The sequence below is a fragment of the Notolepis coatsorum genome (genome assembly GCF_963971535.1).
Source record: "Notolepis coatsorum genome assembly, chromosome: 10".
NCBI classification, from domain to species: Eukaryota; Metazoa; Chordata; class Actinopteri; order Aulopiformes; family Paralepididae; genus Notolepis; species Notolepis coatsorum.
In genome coordinates, this window is record NC_140174.1 from 103,055,812 (window position 1) to 103,073,700 (window position 17,889).

The following is a 17,889-nucleotide window of genomic DNA, read 5'->3' on the forward strand; positions in this document are numbered from 1 at the left end:
AGTTGAAGCCTTCACCACGATACAACGTGCTGTGAAGTGGGCCCGTTTTGCCCCGAAATAGAGCCTTGAGACCGCGTGCGAATTGATAGCTAAAGTGTCAGAGTTTAACGCTGTATCGTCGAGTTCGACCTATTCTATTATTAAGTAATAGTCTATTATGTATAGTGTATCGTGCGGCTACCGTTCTACAGTGACCAGCATTACCAACGTTTCATCGTACCGAGCTAGTGTGCTTATCCAGGCTGGGCGGCCTAACCTTGTGCCGCCATCCGAGGAGCCCTAGACGAGAACCGTGTGGATATGTACACTGGATAACCTACACCGACGAATGCAGAGCCCTTTTCGGCTGGATTATATTGCTTTGGTCCTGTGGCTGCTGGAGCAGAGAACCGTCTACCCCCACTACCGTGTGGGATTTACCCTGTGAGGAGCCCCGTCGAGCCCGCCTCTAGGACTCAGAGGCTGGCTAGCTTTCATCCATGCTGCAGTGCATACCGGAGAATAGCTGTTGCTTTGTCTACGGACCAAGGGATTATTGCACCGTCTCCTGTACCTGGAGTCTCTTTATTCCTCGTTGATCCAGACTTTTGCTCCCGACAATTCCTCTCCCCTGCTGGCTTACAACCGGAGGGAACCCCCCTAGTATCTCCAGCTGACCTACGAGTGTACCTTATATAATTCTTATGCTACATGTGGTATTAATTATCCCCATCGTAATATGCTCATGGACTTATGCTTTTGACCTATTCATGCATATTCTTCGCCTTACAAGCGCGACTCTAATTCTCAATACTGTAAGATAATATTGATGCTCTTCTAATAAATATTCCAAACAGGACTTTCTTTGTTAAGCCGTGTTATTGTGTGGGTGTTCATCACATATACCTGTGTACTGTATGGCCAGTAGTAAAGTACATAACTCAGTAGTGGTTTAATGATACCATACTTATTCAATACAGTCAGGGAATTATACCCCTCAGTTACAATTGGTCCTTCGAGCCGGAGGGTAATTAGCGTAATATTAATATAATATTAATATTGACATGGCCAGCGATGAACACTCCACAAACGGTTCTCCTAAGCTAGATCGCCCGCAGCGCAGACGGCAGCCACCTCCTTACCTAGAGGACTACGCTGCCAGTCTACTACCTAGCTTTATACAGACGTTAAACGCGGAAAAAGCGGATAGTAAAAGTATGTCAAACCCTACCGACCAGGCAACCCTGCCAGTAGAGACCCTAGTGGGTTCTAACGTAACTGACCAAGCTCACGGGGGGGACCAGGAGGGACATGACATGACTTTACCCCCCGACCACGTCAACGGGACAGTCCCCGGAGAGCTCCAGGATAAAGAAAGCACTCCAGGGACGGAACCCAACCCACTACCAGAAGAGACGCGCACCCAGGAGATGGACCTCCTCGGAGCGCGACAGGAGAACGGATCTCCAACGAGCACTGTCAGAAGCCGATCACCTCCATCAGTGTCTTCCCCCAGCGAGGCGGACAAGATGCTGGCGCAGGCATTTATCGCCACCCTGGCAGCCTCCACTGAACGCGATCGACTCCAAGCACAGACGCTTAGCGAGCGCGAACATTCTTCTATGGAACAAGAGCGCCTCCGAGCGCAACACCAAAGTGAGCGCGAACACTCTACCATGGAAAGAGACCGCCTGCAGGCTCAACAACTGAGTGAGCGCGAACAATCTGCAGACCAAAGAGAACGCTTTCACGCGCAACTCCAAGCGCAAGCCCTTAGTGAACGCGAACACTCTGCGACCCAGCGAGAGCGCTTCCAGGCGCAGCAAAGGAGTGAAGACGACCGCATACGCCTGGAGACCAGACGCCTCCAGACGGAAGAGAATATTGAAAGAGACCGCGCCGATGCCCAGTGGGCCGCCGCCGATGCACAGCGCGAAGCCGCCAATGCACAGCGTGACGCAGCCCAAGCCCAGCGCGAAGCAGAGCGCGACCTCGCTCACACAAGCGCGAAGCCGAGCGCGACCGATTACAAGCGCAGATAATGGAGCAACTGATTGCCAGGGCGACCCCCCCTCCCTCTGCACGGAGCTCCAGGGCCTCGTCAAGACAAGGGTCTAGGGCACCTTCCCCTACCCGATCAAGCGACCCGGAGCCCGGCCAACAGAAAGAGCCTATACACGTCTCCGAACCCCCTCCCCGACCGGTCCATGCGAGACCCAGCAACAGGGAAGAACCGGCCTACGCCGCCGAGAGACTGAATAGACGATTGCAAGATCTAGAAGACCTAGCAGAGGAAGAAGAAGAGGAAGAGGAGGAGGGTCAAGCCCACCAGCAGCATCGTACTCCACAGGACCAGGAGGTCCAGTACAGCCCAGACTTTACCCCCGAGGCCCTGCGTTACAGACCCCCGACTCAACTCAAGGGTGAGTTTGACGCACGACCAGCCCCGAGGAACAGCACCTGGGTACCCGGGCCTTGGTACCCACCAGGTACCAGCCCACAACGACACGTAAGGGGAGACTCGCCCAGGAGGCCTCTCCCCCAACGCTCACCGATGTGCCAGCCATCCATGGCATCGTACCTTGGCACACCGACGTTCCCGGATTTCACACACGAGGACAGAGCACAGTACACAGAACTACGAATGTGCTTAGAGACTATGATGTCCGATGTCCCCGATGAGACGTACAAGTATGCTATCCTCCTCAAGCACCTGAAGGTGCCCAGAGCGCATAGTATAGCGCTGGCATATTCCAACTCAAGTACCCCATACACCGCGGCTCTAGTAGCCCTCGACCAACGTTATGGACGCATATGGGACTACGTAATACAAGAGATAAGGAATATTGACCGTCTACCCCCAGCCACAGACAATCGCTCATTGGATGACCTCTCTATCAAGGTACAATCCCTGGTAGGGATGCTGGGGGCACAAAAGGAAAAGGGTAGGCACGAACTGTACGCGAACTCTAATGTTGAAAGGATATTAGAGAAGCTTCCTCCCGCCCGACAAGAGCGCTTCAGGCGGCAAAGAGACCACCGTGATCCCAACGGTCCCGAGCCATCCCTCCTAGACCTGGCCGACTTCCTCGCGAGAGAAGTCAGCAGCCTACGACTGGATACGTTCGTGCGGAGTGGACCAAGCCCCAGAGAGGGACCTCGGAGATCAAACGATAACCGCAGGCTGGTGACCGTCATGCACCAAGCCGAATCAGTACCGCGTAACAAGAACCACAGCACCCCCTCGACGAAAGAGAAGTGGAAGATTGTATGCCAGTACTGCAAGAAAGAACACTGGCTGTCACACTGTGACACGTTCAAGAAGATGACCGCCAACGAGGTGAGTCAATGGATAAAGTCCAACCGCCGCTGTTACCACTGTGCGCGCAGCCACATGGCAGCCGAGTGCCGCTTGAAGAAGAGGTGTAGTCGGTGTGACGGAGCCCACTTGGACGTCTTACATGACAGTAACAGAAGAAAACCCGCACCCTCAAGCAGCACCAAAGCAAGCGTCATGTATATTGACCCCGCCAGCAGCGGGGGCGCCCGGGTGCTCTTGAAGGTGGTCCGAGTGACATTAAGCTACGAGGACAAGGTCATGGACACCTACGCCGTCCTTGACGACGGGTCAGAAAAGACTCTCCTCCTCGCATCCGCTGCGGCCCAGCTGGGTCTGCGGGGGAGCGAAGAAACGATGACGATTCGGACTATAAGAAGAGACCTGAAGACAATCAAGGGTGAGAACGTCTCCTTCACTATCGCAGCAAGCGGGCAGCCAGAGAGACGGTATAGGATCACTAACGCTTTCACCAGCCAAGACATAGGCCTGTCGCGGTACACCTACCCCATCGCCAAGCTGATGGACAAATACGTGCACCTGCGTCAACTACCTATACCGCTCATAGACGGCGCCACCCTGACCCTGCTCATAGGATCCGACCACGCACACCTCATCGTCCCGACGGACCGGGTCCACACTGGGCCCAGAGGCTGTCCAGCAGCAGTCGAGACCCGCCTAGGATGGACACTACAAGGCCCCCTCTCCAGGTCTCCCAACCGAACAGCAGCCACTCGCTGCCTCCACTCCAGAGTGACAGAAGAAGACACCACCCTCTTACAGCACGTCGAGAGGCTATGGACACTAGAGACAATGCCCTTTAAGAACGAAAAGAAACACATTCGTTCCATGGAAGACATTTATGCCATAGCCCTCCTCGAGCAGGGGACAAAGAGAGTCAAAGTCAACGAAGTGATGAGATACGCAACTCCACTCCTGAGGCGAGAGGGTATGCCTACCTTCCACGCCTCAAAAGTAGCGACGGAGCGATATCTACTGAACACAGAGCGGCGCCTAGCCAGAGACCCCGCTCAAGCTACTGTGTACCGCGCTGAGATTGACAAGCTAATCACAGCGGGACACATAAAGAAAATTGACATTCAAGAGGCCGATCAGATGACCGAATCATGGTACGTGCCCCACCACAAGGTCCACCACAACGGTAAGGATCGTATTGTGTTTAACTGCAGCTACCAGATCGGATCACAAAATCTGAATAAAGAGCTCTTGCCCGGCCCAACACTCGGCCCCTCTCTACTAGGCGTGTTGCTACGTTTCCGCCAGAACAAGGTGGCCATCAGCGGCGACATCAAAGGGATGTTCCTGCAGGTGCGACTAGTGGAAGAGGACAAGCCCCTGCTGCGGTTCTTATGGAGAGAGAGGATCGGGGATGAGCAACCATCCATCTATCAATGGGAAGTCCTCCCTTTCGGAACCACATGCAGCCCATGCTGTGCTACGTTCGCACTGCAAAAACATGTCGCAGAGGACCCAGCAGCTGATGAGGAGGTCCGACAAAGTGTAGAAAAGAGTTTCTACGTGGACAACTGTCTGCAAAGCGTCTCGACGCCAGAAGAGGCCGAGGCCCTCCTACTCAAGCTCCGCGCCTCCCTGATCAAAGGCGGCTTTGATCTCCGGCAGTGGGCCAGCAGCGACCCTCAAGTACTGCGCAGCCTCTCCCCAGAGGACAAGGCAGCAAGCAGCGAGACCTGGATGGCGACCATCCCAGGTGAAGCCCAAGAAATGACATTAGGACTAGTCTGGCGCTTCAAAACAGACTCGCTCCATTATAGACACACACCCCTGACCAAGGAGCAGGGAAGGTCGATTTCACTACCGACCACCAGACGGAGTGTATACAGAACACTCGCCAGACAATATGACCCGTTGGGATGTATTCTACCTTACACCACCAGGGCAAAGATGATTGTACGAGCGCTATGGGACAAGGACCAGGGCTGGGACGACCCCATACCCGACCACCTTGCTTCCACATGGAGAGAGTGGGAAACAGAACTCAGCTCGCTCCCAGGCGTCAACATACGCCGCAGCTACTTCCCACCCACAGTGCGGCTGGAGACGTGTCAGATGGACCTGCACGTCTTCAGCGACGCCTCCGAAGTAGCCTACGGTTCGGTGGCCTACTTGCGGGCCCGAGAGGAGGGAGGAGAAATACATACCGCCTTCATCCTGGCTCGTTCAAGAATAGCCCCCCGCAAGCAACAATCGATCCCGCGTCTAGAGCTCTGCGCAGCCCTAGTAGGAGCGCAACTCGCCACGTTAATCCAACGTGAACTCACCATCCCGGTGCAAAGAACAATCCTGTGGTCAGACTCCATGACCGTACTCACATGGATCCAGTCCGATTCGTGTAGATACAAGGTCTTCGTGGGAGTCAGAATCACAGAGATCCAAGATTTAACAGAAGCAGCATGCTGGAGGTACGTGGACACAAAACAGAACCCAGCAGACGTCATCACACGGGGAATGTCCCTGGATGACCTCACACGTCACAATCTCTATAGTGACGGTCCCGAGTTCCTCAAGCTCCCGGAAGAAGAGTGGCCTACACCCACCCCACGGGAGGCTAGTCAAGAGGAGGCAGAGATGAAGAAATCTATGTTCTGTGGGTTGACGCACACACCAGTCCCCACAGATCCCAACATAGACGACTGCCCTACCCTTGAGAGTGCGCAGTTAAAGACATTCCTGTGGCACCACCCTGAGGTTCCCTCCACTACTGACATTAATGCAGCTAACTACGAAGAAGCAGAACTCCTTCTGCTACAGCGAGCCCAAAGAGACTCGTTCCCCGACGAGCTAGACTGTCTGCAGGGATCAAAGCCAGTCCCGTCAGACAGCAGACTGCTCCACTTGGCCCCCGAGAGCGACGCCCATAATCTCATCAGAGTGGGTGGTCGTCTGAGAAGGGCCCCAGACTTAACGGATGACGTCAAGTTCCCGATAGTCCTCAACAGCCGACACAAGGTCACAGAGCTCATCATAAAGAAATACGACGAGGACGTGCACCACGCCGGGGCAGAGAGAGTCTTCGCGGAGATCAGACGTCGCTATTGGATACTGCAAGGAAGAGAAGCAGTACGACGCTTCCAGCGGACCTGTCTAGACTGTCGCAAGTGGCGAGCACAGCCCAGTATACCCCGGATGGCTGACCTACCCCCCTGTCGCCTCCGACTCGCGACAAGCCCTTTCACTCCACCGGTATGGACTGTTTCGGCCCGCTGTATGTGAAGAAAGGAAGAGGGACGGAGAAGCGGTGGGGTATTGTATTCAAATGCATGACCACCCGAGCGATACACATAGAACTCCTTCCAACCATGAGTACGGACTCATTCCTTATGGCCTTCCGGAGATTCACAGCGCGGAAAGGAAAACCGTCTATATTATTGTCTGATCACGGGACAAACTTCAAAGGCGGAGAAAGAGAGCTGAGAGAGAGCTTCCAAGCTATGGGCCCAGAACTTAAGACCCACCTCGCTCCCTCTCAGATTGATTTCCAGTTTAACCCCACGAATGCCCCTCACTTCGGGGGAACTTGGGAACGAGAAGTACGTTCAATAAAGACAGCCCTGTACGCCGTGCTTGGGGCCCAGACCGTGGCGGAAGAAGTCCTCACGACAGTCCTCACGGAGATCGAGGGAGTATTGAACTCAAAGCCCCTCGGTTACGTCTCAAGTGATGTAGCAGATGTCGACCCAGTCACCCCCAACACTCTCTTGATGGGGCGGCTGGACCCCGCGCTCCCACAGACAGTGTACAGACATGAGGAAGCGAACGGCCGAAGAATGTGGAGGTACAGTCAAGTATTGGCTGACAAGTTTTGGAACAGTTTCCTCCTCCACTATCTACCGTCTCTACAGACCCGCCAGAAATGGGTAAAAGAAAGAGACAATTTGACGGAGGGCACAGTCGTCATGATTATCGACCAGTCACTACCCCGAGCTATGTGGCCGGCCGGCCGCGTAAGCAAAGTGATCACTGGTGCCGACGGAAAGGTCAGAGCGGCAGAAGTGCTCGTCCAGGGGCGGACATACACCCGACCCGTGGCGAGGCTGATAGAGTTGCCAAGGCTCCCCGACTCTCTTAATGACGACCATGACCCCCTGACTTTGTGAATTGCCCTACTCCTCACAATGGACATTGAGTAGTGGACAAGGCGGTTAATCTGTCTCTGCTTATCTAATTAGGTGCGGACTAATTAGGAGGCGGCTGTTACAAAGGGTCAGATTAAACCGAATATATATATTTATTACTTGAGATATATTGTATAATATTTGTATATCGTCTGATATCCCTTGTATATTCTTTGTACATATACACGGAATATCCCTTTACCTGGTACAGGCCAGACCATAATATTCGTTCTCCTATTGGACAGCGACCCCCTAGGCGCCACGGCCATACCCCCAATGTCTAGTTCAAAGTCACCGCTAAGACATGTCTCAACATGCCCAGGTTTGCGCAGTAATACGAGACAGAAATAAGGCTGGCACTAGATTATTCACCTTACGTATAAATACGTTGCAGGTGGATACAGCAGTTATGTTACCCCAACAAGTTGAAGCCTTCACCACGATACAACGTGCTGTGAAGTGGGCCCGTTTTGCCCCGAAATAGAGCCTTGAGACCGCGTGCGAATTGATAGCTAAAGTGTCAGAGTTTAACGCTGTATCGTCGAGTTCGACCTATTCTATTATTAAGTAATAGTCTATTATGTATAGTGTATCGTGCGGCTACCGTTCTACAGTGACCAGCATTACCAACGTTTCATCGTACCGAGCTAGTGTGCTTATCCAGGCTGGGCGGCCTAACCTTGTGCCGCCATCCGAGGAGCCCTAGACGAGAACCGTGTGGATATGTACACTGGATAACCTACACCGACGAATGCAGAGCCCTTTTCGGCTGGATTATATTGCTTTGGTCCTGTGGCTGCTGGAGCAGAGAACCGTCTACCCCCACTACCGTGTGGGATTTACCCTGTGAGGAGCCCCGTCGAGCCCGCCTCTAGGACTCAGAGGCTGGCTAGCTTTCATCCATGCTGCAGTGCATACCGGAGAATAGCTGTTGCTTTGTCTACGGACCAAGGGATTATTGCACCGTCTCCTGTACCTGGAGTCTCTTTATTCCTTGTTGATCCAGACTTTTGCTCCCGACAATTCCTCTCCCCTGCTGGCTTACAACCGGAGGGAACCCCCCTAGTATCTCCAGCTGACCTACGAGTGTACCTTATATAATTCTTATGCTACAGGTGGTATTAATTATCCCCATCGTAATATGCTCATGGACTTACGCTCTTGACCTATTCCTGCATATTCTTCGCCTTACAAGCGCGACTCTAATTCTCAATACTGTAAGATAATATTGATGCTCTTCTAATAAATATTCCAAACAGGACTTTCTTTGTTAAGCCGTGTTATTGTGTGGGTGTTCATCACATATACCTGTGTACTGTATGGCCAGTAGTAAAGTACATAACTCAGTAGTGGTTTAATGATACCATACTTATTCAATACAGTCAGGGAATTGTACCCCTCAGTTACAACCTTCATACATTTTGCCTTGTTTTCCATGCAAAATAATTGTCTTCAAAGTAACTAGTAACTGATGGGTTCAGATAAATGTAGTGGAGTAAAAGGTACAATATTTCCTTTGAAATGTAGTGGAGTAAAGGTACAAGGTTCCCTAAACTGAAAATACTCACATGACAAGTCGCTCAAAATTTTACTTAAGTACAGTACTTAACAAACACTTTCCACCACTGGCCTAAATGACTTGAGACAGGACTTGGACTTGGCCTAAATTACTTCAGACAGGATTTGGACTTGACCTAAATTACTTGAGACAGGACTTGGACTTGGCCTAAATGACTTGAGACAGGACTTGGACCTGGCCTAAATGACTTGAGACAGGATTTGGACTTGGCCTAAATGACTTGAGACAGGACTTGGCCTTGTGTAACGTTCTGGATCCTATCCTCCTTAGGATAGTATCCTACTGTCTACCTGGGTTACTTCCTGTTGTTTTGGGTTCACCTTGTATGTCACCACTGATTTGCTGTCTACACTAATTGTCTGTCACACCTGGGTGCTGTCATTGGATGTCAGACTGCTGTCACTTATTGACAGTGTGGAATGTTTGGTATGTGCCTATTTAATGTTTGCTCTATCTCTGTCATTTGCTAGAGCTTCACCTAACACTACGGACAAGATTGCTGGAACAAAGCGCTGACCTAAGCTCTCTCTCTCTCTCTCTGTACTTGTATACTCTTGTTACCCTTATAATAAACAGTGGAACCTGTTTTGGAAGAGTACCCTATTCTCTGTCTCATTTCCTCGACCACTTGGAACTCACTTACCTCGTTCGTAACAGAAGCTCTAGCCAACCATGAGTTCCAACGAGGAGATGCGGGATGAAGTTGTAGCTCTACGGGACCAGCTCAGAATCCTGATGGATCGACAGAAGGCGGTCGGGGTCAAGCTGGGTCGACTGGGAGATCTTTCCCTGACTTCTCAGGAGACGGCGGAAACAGCGTTGGCGGTGGTGAACCAGGTTCGCTCTGCAGCCGCTGGGACGACACCAGCGATGAGATCCACAGCAGGAGTGTCATCGATCGGCGGGGACGGAGAGCTGGGGTATTCGGTAGATCGGGAGGAATACCGAGAGCCACGCCTGCCACCGCCGGATCGTTATGGAGGGGCTCCAGCCGGCTGTCGTGAGTTCATCGCCCAGTGCTCTCTCATTTTTCAATTAAATGTGTCTCGGGTAGCGTACATTATAACCCTCCTTACAGGTCGTGCTCTCTCTTGGGCCACAGCGGAGTGGGAGAGTGGGTCTGTGGTCTGCCGCAGCGCGGATGCCTTCACCCTGGAGTCACGTTGTGTATTCGATACCTCCAGGGTGATTTCCATTTACGAGGCCGGCGGTCGACTTATGTCCTGCCGGCAGGGCATTCGCGCTGTAGCAGACTACGCCATTGATTTCCGCATTGTGGCTCGAGAGGCGGCCTGGCCTGAGATTCCCTGTTGTGTCCACTTCCTGCATGGTCTCTCCGTTCGCATGCAGGACGAGCTGGCTACACGGGAGATACCCGAGTGCCTGGATCTGCTGATCAACCTGGCCATACGATTGGATAATCGTCACGAGAGAGGGAGCGCGAGAGGGAGGCTTCGTCACAGGTACTCTTCCGCCCCTCTCCTAGTGTCGAACGACCAGCATACCAGCCCATGAGAGAGCACCGAGGCGACGACGAGCCCATGCAGCTGGGAGCGCTGAGCCTCTCTGAAGCGGAGAGGCAGAGGCGGGTCAACGAGAGGCGCTGTTTTCGTTGTGGCCGCACGAGGCATCGCTTCGCCGCCTGTCGTGGCTCGGGAAACGGAGGAGGCCGCTAGACCTGGGGAAGGTGCTAGCAGGTGGGCATGTCTCTCCTGTCATAGACGACTCACGTACTTTTTTTGACATCACTGTTGGGTGGGGGGCTTCTTCTAAAACGACCAGGGCTTTCGGGGGCTGCGGGCAACTTGATCCATGTGGGGGTAGCTCTAGAATGGGGGGTTCCCTTAGAGACACTAGAGGTGCCCATCCCTGTCCGATCGCTAGACGGCCGACCGCTCGGCGTGGACTTATTACCCAGCGCACCGGGAAACTGTGGGTTCAGATGGCGGGTAGCGATGGGGAATATTTGCATTTTTTTGTTGTCATGTCTCCCCATTCTGACATTGTTTTAGGTCACCCTTGGCTTGTGATGCATAATCCTCTGATTAATTGGGCTACGGGTGAACTCTCCATGGGAAGCGGCATCAGCGCTGACGCTGGCGAGAGTTCATCCGTCCCCCGTCCCCCCCTCTTTTGTCTCTCTCCAGGGTGACGGTGGACATTGCAGATTCTTTATTATCTCCCAACCCCGATTTGGCAGGTGTGCCTGCGGTCTATTGTGACCTGGTGGACGTTTTTAGTAAAACGCGTGCTAACGCACTACCGCCTCATAGACCTTACGACTGCCCCATTGATCTTCTACCCGGTGCTTCTCCGCCCCGTGTGCGGATGTTCTCTCTCTCTCGCCCTGAGACGGTATCCATGAACACTTACATTCGAGAGGCACTGTCCGCGGGGCATATCAGACCGTCCACGTCCCCCGCAGGCGCTGGCTTCTTTTTTGTGGCTAAAAAAGATGGAGGTCAGCGGCCGTGCATTGATTATAGGGGGTTGAACGACGTTTCCATCAAGAACCGTTATCCCTTGCCCCTCATGGATACCGCCTTTGAGTGCTTACAGGGGGCGCAGGTCTTTTCTAAACTTGACTTACGTAATGCATACAACTTGGTCAGGATTAGAGAAGGAGACGAGTGGAAGACTGCCTTTAATACTCCTAATGGGCATTATGAGTATTTGGTCATGCCTTTTGGTTTAGCTAATGCTCCGGCGGTTTTCCAAGCCCTGGTCAACGACGTGCTGCGGGATCTAATTGGGGTGTCAGTATTTGTGTACTTAGATGACATCCTGATTTTTTCTCGTGATATGGATGAGGTGCTTCAACGTCTCCTTAAGCATCAACTATTTGTTAAGGCAGAGAAGTGTGTGTTTCACACTGACACTGTTTCCTTCCTGGGCTTTGTGTTGACGAAGGGTGATCTGCGCATGGATCCAGCCATGTTGAGTGCAGTCTTGGATTGGCCACGGCCTTCGTCGCTCAAGGAGTTGCAACGTTTTTTGGGCTTTGCAAATTTTTACAGGTGTTTTATTCGCAATTTTAGCGCCTTAGTCAATCCATTAACAGCTCTCACTAAGTCCTCTCTCCCTGGCTTTGAATGGTTGCCTAGGGCAGAGTCGGCCTTCTGCGACCTCAAACGTCGATTTACCTCCGCCCCTGTACTAATCCATCACGACGCAGAGGCTCCGTTCATTGTGGAGGTGGATGCCTCTGACACCGCGGTGGGAGGGGTAATCTCGCAGAGATGTTTGAAGGATGGTAAGGTGCATCCTTGTGCCTTCTTTTCACGCCGGCTGTCTCCGGCCGAGCGTAACTACGACGTGGGTAATCGGGAGTTGTTGGCAATCAAATTGGCACTAGAGGAATAAAGACATTGGTTAGAGGGGGCGGCACATCCTTTCATTGTTTGGACTGACCATAAGAACTTGGCTTACATCCAAGGGGCTAAACGCCTTAACGCTCGCCAGGCTAGGTGGCCGTTATTCTTCACTTGATTTCGATTTTCCATCTCCTATCGACCCGGTTCCAAGAACGTCAAACCTGACGCCCTGTCACGTCAGTTTGATCTTCCGAGTCGAGAGGAGAAGCCCCACCCTATTATTCCACAGGCCTTGATTTTGGCACCCGTGTCATGGGGCATAGATAGGGTGGTAAGATCGGCTCAGGCACGGGAGCCCGATCCCGGTGGGGGTCCTCCGGGTCGGATGTATGTGCCCAAGGCGGCACGCTCGCGCCTGCTGCAGTGGGCACATACATCCTCTCTCACCGGCCACCCTGGGGCCACCAGAACCCTGGAGTTTATCCGTAGGAGGTTTTGGTGGCCGACAGAGAGGGGGATACACGCTCCTTTGTGGCGGCCTGTCCGGTGTGCTCGCGCAGTAAGACCTCTCGCCGTGCACCGGCGGGTCTCCTCCAACCGCTTCCTATTCCCAAGCGTCCCTGGTCGCACATATCCCTGGATTTTGTTTCCGGCCTTCCCCTATCGGATGGGTTCACTGCCATCCTGGTGGTGGTGGACCGGTTCTCCAAGGTGGCACACTTCATTCCCCTCCCCAAGCTCCCCTCGGCTCGGGAGACGGCTGACCTAGTGATGCAGCACGTCTTTCGGGTCCATGGGCTTCCAGTGGATATTGTGTCTGACCGGGGTCCTCAGTTCGCCTCCAGGTTCTGGAAGGCGTTCGCCGCCGTCCTAGGCGCCTTTGTCAGCCTGTCGTCTGGGTTCCATCCGCAGACGAACGGGCAGACGGAGCGTGTCAACCAAGATCTGGAGGGCGTTCTGAGGTGCTACGTTGCTGGGTGTCCGGCGACGTGGAGTAGGAGGTTGGCCTGGGCTGAGTATGCGCATAATACCCTCCTCTCCTCCTCTACTGGTATGTCTCCCTTTCAGTGTCAATATGGTTTTCAACCTCCTCTGTTTCCCGAACAGGAGCAGGAGGTGGAGGTGCCATCGGCCCAGGCACATGTGGCTCGTTGTCGCAGGACGTGGAACAGGGTGCGGACGGCGCTGCAGAAGGCCTCGGTTAAGGCTCAGCGGCAAGCTAACCGCAAGCGTCGTCCGGCTCTGGTTTTCCGTCCGGGACAGCGGGTTTGGCTTTCCACTCGTGATCTCCCTCTCCGGGTGGAGTCCAGGAAGCTGGCTCCTCGCTTTATAGGCCCCTTTAAAGTGGTGCGTCGGGTGAATCCTATGGCTTACAGGCTACGCCTTCCGGCCTCTATGAGGGTCCATCCGACGTTTCATGTGTCCCTGTTGAAGCCATTCCTCTCATCGCCCTTGACCCCGCCACTCCCTGCGGTTCCTCCGCCCCGCATTATTGACGTCAGCCTGTCTATACGGTGCGGAGAATCCTGCGTTGTAGGCGGAGGGGTAGGGGGTTTCAGTTCTTGATGGATTGGGAGGGGTACGGGGTAGAAGAGAGTTCTTGGGTGCCTCAACGGGACATATTAGACCCCAGCCTGATCGATGATTTCCGGCGGCTGCATCCCGAGGCCCCTAGGTGAACGTCAGGTGCCGTTCGTCGGGGGAAGATACTGTAACGTTCTGGATCCTATCCTCCTTAGGATAGTATCCTACTGTCTACCTGGGTTACTTTCTGTTGTTTTGGGTTCACCTTGTATGTCACCACTGATTTGCTGTCTACACTAATTGTCTGTCACACCTGGGTGCTGTCATTGGATGTCAGACTGCTGTCACTTATTGACAGCGTGGAATGTTTGGTATGTGCCTATTTAATGTTTGCTCTATCTCTGTAATTTGCTAGAGCTTCACCTAACACTACGGACAAGATTGCTGGAACAAAGCGCTGACCTAAGCTCTCTCTCTCTCTCTGTACTTGTATACCCTCGTTACCCTTATAATAAACAGTGGAACCTGTTTTGGAAGAGTACCCTATTCTCTGTCTCATTTCCTCGACCACTTGGAACTCACTTACCTCGTTCGTAACAGACTTGGCCTAAATGACTTGAGACAGGACTTGGACTTGGCCTAAATGACTTGAGATAGGACTTGGACTTGGCCTAAATGACTTGAGACAGGACTTGGACTTGGCCTAAATTACTTGAGACAGGACTTGGACTTGGCCTAAATGGCTCGAGACACTTGAACTTAAAAGCAGACAAGCAGCTCTACTTTACACAGTGAGCTCCACACATTTGGCAGGAACACTTTCTTTTATGCATGTAAAATATTGTAGGGTATTTTTTTTATATTGGATGAATAATAAAAAAAACGATAGCACTTTTTCAACTCCTGGCTCCTCTTTACAGGATAGTTGTGTTGCTCCACAAGCTACAAGCTGAATACATTTCCCACCTCACATAACCTTTGCAGAGTCAAGCTTCAATGTTTTCCTTGCTCTTGCACTCCTCCTTTGACTGACAGTCCTTTTCTGTTTGTTGGTTTCATCAGGAAACGTAAATAAAGTACTAATCGACCACAGGAAAAATTATGTACGTTATGTTATAGTTATAAGTAATATATTTACATATTGTATAAGTAATATATATATATACTGTACGTTTTGTATCAGGAAAAGTCCAAAACAAATCAGCTCCCGGGAGGCGTGTAGCTTTATGCCAAGCAAGCAGTGCAAAAATTTATCGTAGTGGCATGCAGTAATGCGCCTTTCATTTTCCGCCGCCCAGCGCCCAGGTCGCGCGGAAATAGGCTGTCTATTGCCATTCTCTTTGACAAACTCTAACCTTAACCAGCTCCTTAACAACGCCTAAACTTAACCGTTCTAACCTTAACCAACTCCGAAACCATGCCTAACCTTAACCATAGAAATTATATTGCCATTCTCTTTGACAAACTCTAACCTTAACCAGCTCCTTAACAGCGCCTAAACTTAACCGTTCTAACCTTAACCAACTCCGAAACAATGCCTAACCTTAACCTTAACCTTAACCATGCCTAACCTTAACCGGCGAAATAACCTTAACCGGCGAAATAATACACGTTAAAAAAAAATCACGTTAAAAAATATTTTCGATGGGATTCGAACTCGCCAGCAAACAAGCCATAGGATCCACAGCCATGTGTCCTTGCCAATTGAGCTATTGGTAGATACTGAATAAGGGGCGGTGACTTATATATATTGAGCTCCGCTCAAGGCGGGATCTCATGCGCATGCGCGGGCACCTCGCGCGAGCACGCCGGCGCACGCACGCACCTGAGCGAGCACGCCGCCGCCGGTGCACGCACGGTAGCATTTGTCTGAAAAGAAGGGCGCTTTACCGCACTAGCGTGCGGTGACGAATGCGGAAGCATTTTTGCACTGCTTGCTTGGCATTAACGTACAGGCTCCCGGGAGTGAAACCAACAATGATTGTGGTTGTGGGTGGGTGCTCTCAGCACTAGACTAAGCCATCCACCCACCCTGATACAAACACAGCAATAGTGTGATAATGGATGGTTTTAATGTTTAACAGTTATGGTTATAAGATCGAAAATTAGGGTTATGGTTAAGATTAGGGTTAGGATTAGGGTTAAGGTTATGGTTAGTTTAAGGTGTAGTAAATTGACTTGAATGTAATGTAAAATGTAACTTGTTTGACCAAGAATGCATGAATGTTAGCGCCGGAGGGCAGTTTCACCCAAGCGTGGAAATGTCTTCAGGACTGTGTGATCAGGGCAATAAAGACAAAGGAGATTTTAATGTGATCAGTGCCAATACAAAGAGACCAAAAGTCACACGGCAGCAGAAGCCACAGACATGCTCTGAAAATATATAAGTAAAATATAATCATATTATACTGGATTAGAATGAAAAACAATATTGGATTGGCTTTGATTGGATTAAAAACTCTATAAAGAAACCAAGAAACATCTATATAGATCATTAGAATCAAGGATCATTAGAATCAAGAATCATTTGAATCAAGAGTCAAAGCATTATTTGTCACATTCATATCACATTAATGTGACTTGTTAAGTTAAAAAGGGATATTTGAATGTAATTAGAATTTCAACTGTTTATAAGATAATAGAACATGCATTCTCTATTTCTCTTTTAAATGTTTATATATAGAATGTAAGTTTCAGTATCAGTAAAACGTCAATGTCTGTTAAATACAGGTACAGTTTTATCTCATATAGAATGTTTAGTATTGAACTATAGTTAATCAATACACTGTTTTAATTCTGGATATATATAGATCATTCCACTAAAGAGACACCCTAGAAATGTTTTATTGTAACATATGTTAAAAAGAGTGGCTCTGATAAGAAGAAACCAACAGTCTGTGAGCAGGACGCCAGGTGTGAAAACACTACATGCCCATATTAGGAAGACCTGAACAGGAGGAAGACAAATGCTTGAATGTCACTTTGATTGGCCAGGCAAGGGTGACAGTGTATGATGTCATAACGGGTATTTAAACCCCATCTGAAAGTATTAGGAGTTAGGCCAGACAACCAGTCTGGACCTCCTCCATCCCATCTTGAGATACTGTGCCATACGTGAGTAAACTGTGCTTCTGAATGTATATTGAACAACTGTTAGTTGACTAGATTAATGTAAGGTCAAATGCACTGGACCAGGTGAATGTAAACGAGTATGGATAACCATGTAATGCACAATATTATCATTGTTTCCCTGTGTTGACCCAAACTCTCTCTCTGGGTCTCTCCACCTCAATAAATATGGGATAACAAAATATCTTTGTTGTGTACAGCAAACAAATTTTCCCCCTGGCTAGGAGTCTTGGGGGAACCTCATTTTATCTTCTCCTCTTCTTCAACACACAGTGTTATATAACTACCTTGGACTATGACAATATACGACAAAGGTAACAGTGTGGTTAAGGTTAGGGTTTGGGTGAGACTATCAGAAAAGTGTCTTGGTAGTCTTGTGGTAAAGGCACTTGCCTCCCATGTGAGTGCCCCAGCAAGGGAACTCCAATGTTTTCTGAAAAGTTTACAAATAGGTCAATATATTACTTATGGCTATAACATAACGTACAATATGTACCTTTCTTCTGTGGTCGATAAGTAGCCTACTTTATTTACCAGATCAGGCGATATGTGTTTTCCCCTTCCCTACCTTCTCTCCATCTCCTGCCCCTTCCACCCCCCCCCCCCCCCCCACCCCTCCCCTCGGTTTCCTTTACTTACTTCCCTGATTGTCTCCCCTACTGGCTTCTGTATTTGTTGTTTGTTACTTGTGGTTTTATGTTCTTGTGTATTCATATTGTTCCCTGTTTCCCTGTGGTTCTATGTTTCTCTGTTCTTTGTTTTGCCTATTGTCAGCGACTTTGGGTCATTGAAAAGCGCTATACAAATAAAATGAAATAAATGAATTATAGACCAATAATTGTATAGCACAGGGGTGGGTGTGTGTTCACATGC